Source organism: Sinocyclocheilus anshuiensis, unplaced genomic scaffold (genome assembly GCF_001515605.1).
Source record: "Sinocyclocheilus anshuiensis isolate Anshui unplaced genomic scaffold, SAMN03320099.WGS_v1.1 scaffold273, whole genome shotgun sequence".
NCBI classification, from domain to species: domain Eukaryota; kingdom Metazoa; phylum Chordata; class Actinopteri; order Cypriniformes; family Cyprinidae; genus Sinocyclocheilus; species Sinocyclocheilus anshuiensis.
This window is the reverse complement of record NW_015540857.1, coordinates 327391-332251: the sequence shown is the minus strand read 5'-3', so window position 1 is coordinate 332251 and position 4861 is coordinate 327391. Positions and strand designations below refer to the sequence as shown.

Genomic DNA, 4861 nt, shown 5'->3' with positions numbered 1-4861 from the left:
GATTCAATAATCGCATGCCAATGTGCATTGGCTCGTTTAGTTTACACTCGAAGTAGATTGGTCTCTCTAAGCGAGATCGCAATTCGTCGGTCATCCGACGTGACGTCGAGAGTGACCGACTGAAAGGGAACTGCAGTTTAAATGCATTCATGTCCCCCTCTGAGATACATTAACCTGTGTAAATACATCTAAATCCTATTTCAGATGCAGATTCCAGAAATGATTTCTTATGTTGGAATGAAAGACACTAAGTACCGGATGAAGTGCTTCTTATTCTTACCCAAAAATACAAAATGGAAGAAAGAGTTAAAACTGAACACAGTCTTGCTACTCAAGCTGTGTATGAACATTTTTTATATATATTTATTTGCCTCTTTTCAATTTTGCATTTACTTGTACTTTTACTTTCAATACTTAAGTATGTTTAAGATTTAAAAAATACTTTTCGTACTTAAGTACAATAAATATCACATACTTTAAGACTTTTAAACGGTGACTTCAACTTCTACCAAAGTCATTTTCTGGTAAGATATCTGTACTTTTACTTGAGTATGGCTTTCAGGTGCTTTATACACCACTGGTGCCGTACGAGTTTCTTTTGTAGAATATGGTTTGAAGAGTTTACATGCTGCACTTTTGTCTCTGTAAAGTTTTAAAAAAGACAAACATATATACATGCATTTAAAGAACGATAACAATATCACATCCACTCAAATGCATGATAATGTTCTGTTGACTATAAACATACACTGGAGTTTTGTCATCTGTCCTTTTAAATGCTCAATGTCCTTAAACACAGGATGGATTATGATTGGCGGTCAATGTTTTTATCGTTTATCAGCTGATTCCAACAATATCACTCCTCTGTGTCATTATCGTTAAAGGTTTGCCATTATATTACATTGTGAACAATTAAAAAACATTTTTATTGCTATAGTCATTGGCATGCCTTAGGAGTAATTCAAATAACTTGCGTATCTTCTAAAGACATATTGTGTTAAAAAATACTGAAATTTAAGTTAAATTTAAGTTGTTATAAACTGAAAATCTTTTAGTTATCCATAGTTCAATTTCAATTCGCACAAATTATTACAAAACAATACTGTCTGGAATCAGTAAGCAAACGCAAATGTGCTTTTCTGTTAATAACAACTTCAATTTCATTTGTTTGAAACAACGATATTGTACAACTTCATAACACTAATATTACATAACACATATTAAATTCTTTTATCGTATTTTAGGCAGCTACCATAAACACACTGACAAAAATGTTAATTACATTATATTAAAACATTTCACAACATTAGATAAACGTTGGATTATTGTACATACTGTAATGTATATTAACATTTAACAATTGAATAAAAAAGTTAGTGTGTATTTTTAATGACCGATTTTTATATTACTTCTATTTGGTCCTCTCCAATCCTAAACATTTAGTCACATTCTTGTTTTTAGAAATCATTCACACATGATATACGCTCCAATGTCTACATTTTTAAATGTTTTTTTTTTTTCTTACATACTGTAAATGCGTTCTAGAGAGATGTCTTTGACTATTACGAAGCATCTTGCTGGTCTGTCAGTGTCTCTCAATATGAAAGTGATGTTTTTAAAAAGTTGTCAGGGAAAAAAAAAAAAGTTACAAAACCTACATTTTGAATTATATTCAATACCATTGCACTGTATCTAGCTTTTTGAAATGCAAGAACACATCGTTTTTGTTTTTTATTTTGCTCTTTTTGGGAACAAAAATCATCAATCATCAGTCTCCGCATTCAGGAAGATGTGGCATTTTCTTTTAAACAATTAGACAATGATTTGTCTTTTCCTATAATGAATCTCTTTTTAATCTTCACTCCATGCAGCAGATTCTCAAGAAACTCGACTGGAGCTAAAGCATTACAATTTAAACTGCCTCCATTGTTACGCCTGGGAATGAAACCATTTGTAATGATGACACAAGTAATTTATGGGAAAGTAATTTTAATGCATTTATAGCTTATGCGCTCTGAGTATATAATTTTCTCCTTTTAAAATCCCTTGCCTCTTATGAAGTCGCCATTAATTCTCTAAACTGCAGTGGTAATTGCGGCAGTGGGTTCTTTGAAGGAAAAAGACATCTCCGTTTTCCACACCTTACCTGACCGATTGGTGGACATGTGACGTACCGCAATTTGTTGGCCATTCTAAGGGAGCAGGTCTTTATCCCTGTAGTTTCATTTTCATTTCCACAGAGTTGAACTAGAGTCCAGTTACCGTTCTATATTCAAAGGAGACGTGCGGGCGTCAAGCTTTATTTTGAGGGTTATTGCGTCCCGCTTACCTGCAGTTCTCAGTGGGTCAGTCGTCTTTTTCTGATTGCTCTGCCTCTGACAATGAAAGCCCGAGTATACTCACGCTGAGAAAATATATATCAGTCCAAACTATCAAACAAAACCAGACCAGGCCTTTTCTCGGTTGCCAGCCGATCCACTTTTCCTCTCGATTTAGCACCACAAAAGCCATCCTGATCATCTCAGTGTGGGCCTTTCTAGCAAGTAAAACAAGAAAAAAAAAAAATCATTTTACATGCTTCAATTGGAATTACTATTGTATACTAAAATGACAACAAAAGCATTTTTGTTCACTGGAGAAGATAAATACTAAATGAAAAGCAAATGTTTAAAATAGTGGTTGAAAAAACAAAACAAAATAGATGGTCTCTTTTTGTCTCCATTTTCCACCAAAACATCCTTAGTTATATCAATCACAAGGACTTTAACGTATTTTCTTCTGACATCACTGTTTATTTTTTTTTAATTAAGAAAAAAAGTGTACATTTATGCTTCAGACTACATATCTATAAAATGTATAAAATACAATTTTTTACACCCCTTTGAAGCAAGGTTAAGTGAAATTGGATTAATAGCCTGGTTTTTTTGTTTTGTTTTTGGGTTTTAATTTGGTGAGATATGTGGACAATTTTTGCAAAAGTTAGAAAAATTTAAATTTTGCATACCAAAATATACAGGTCAGTTAGTCATATGGTTGCCACATACAAACTTTTTGCTAAAATTTATTGAAACAAGCTCATCTTCATCATCATCATCTTATTATTATTCTTGTTCGGGATAAAAACAAAATAAACGGGGCAAAAAATAGCTATACTGATTCTAGCCAAATGGTTTTAAATATATAATCGTTCAGGAGAAAATTAGCATATTGTATCACCACCTTGAGTCATGCAGGTGTGTATTTATGCTCACCTGAGTACAGTAGCATGTGAGATTTCCGAGCATCAATTTTGGCGTTTTTATTTATTTGTAATTTTTTTTTTTTTTTTTACTATTTATGGTTTCTGATTCCAAGACACTTCTAGGTAAAAAACAAACAAACAAACAATAAAGACGACTGAAGAAAAAAAAAAAAAACATACAAATTGTTGGCGTTAAAAATACAAAACTACTAACCTTGGCTCTCGTCACAAATGTCCATGTTGACATTAGCTGCATTTCCATTACCCTTCAAATTGAGCAAACTGAAATTGCGAACAGAAATATGTCAATGGAAACGCATCAATTTCGCAAAAACTCCCATATAATCGCAAAAAAAGTTTTATGCTTGCATGAGGTGTTTTATCAGGCAATTCGAAAAAGGAATATTTTGCAAAACTGCAATGTAAACAGTTTTTCGCATTTACAGGCCACCTGGCATACATAAGTCACATGATCATTCTTCAATGTACGATAACCTCCAAACACCTCATACGTGGCTGCTCTCAAATATTAGGGGCTTTCGTTGCCATTAATGCCAACATCTGTCACAATGACTTATCGCGAGAGGGCAAAAAAAAAAACTTTTAGTCACGTAACATTGATTAATGGAAACGCCGTCATTTCGCAATAGCTTTTTATCAACATTTATAAAATATTGCAAAATCTCCAAATCTGTTATGGAAACTCACTGATTGATGCCATTACGTTTTAGGTCCATCCATGATGTTTGATGTGGCGTACATGAGGAATGAGACCCACATAACTTCAGAGGATTGCAACACTTGCATGCCCAGTTCATAGTGCCGCTTGTTTACAAAATGCAAGGAAGATGGCACAGTTTTTGTAATGACATCATCCTTCAAGCTGGTAGCCCCGAGCAGGGTGTACAACTGGAGCAGTCTACGGGGTCCGCCGTGAATGATGTCTACCCCATAGAGGACACTTTGGGGGAGTCTGGGTATTGATCTAAAACCAAGCTTAAAATAGAGACGGCGGGGAAAGAAGCTCCCAAAACACGCTAAAGCTGGTTTTGAGTCACATGTATTGGTAGTTTTTGTGATTTCATGGCTTGGTACTTTGAAACCAATTAGTCTCAACTGGTATTTAATTAGCAATTGATCTGCAGCCTATTTTTCACAGTTGAAAACCAGCAGCTCATACACTCCTACAGGCCTGTGCTAAAAACGTGCCTTTATGTAGAAAGAACTGCCGTTTCCTCAGGCAGTTGAGTTTACGGTAATTACCTCAGAATAATGTAATTGCCCACGTATTTAGCAGACGTGAATATGCGACGAACAAAGAGCGAAAGCAGTTTTATGTGGACTGACTCTGACGGGGCGCCTTCCAGCTGTATTGCACATTCTATAAATCTTCCTGCGACGTTTCTTCCCCCTCTAGAACCAGTTAATTAGAATCTTTTCAATAAATTAACGAACTTGAGGCACCTGGCATTAAGAAATCCAGAGAAATGGAGCTCAAAGCGCTTAGAGCTCCTGGGAAATCGGATTCGTTCGCAACAATTAGTCACCGATTGACACGCCGACCACCAGTCAGACCCACGGCGATGTGACGCACGCTGCGTTTGTTAAACATTTTGACCC

The 4861-nt window shown here is 35.2% G+C and overlaps 1 long non-coding RNA gene across 1 annotated transcript in view; it reads right to left on the bottom strand.

The window, feature by feature from the left end:
- Positions 1-1941: 1941 nt before the first annotated feature.
- LOC107687891 (uncharacterized) overlaps positions 1942-4861 on the bottom strand; it is a 4724-nt gene continuing 1804 nt past the window's right edge. The window contains exons 2-4 of the long non-coding RNA XR_001634179.1: positions 3456-3523; positions 3252-3360; positions 1942-2536 (exon numbers count right to left, since the gene is read on the bottom strand). This is a non-coding gene — a long non-coding RNA (uncharacterized LOC107687891). The remainder of the gene's footprint in view (positions 2537-3251; positions 3361-3455; positions 3524-4861) is intronic.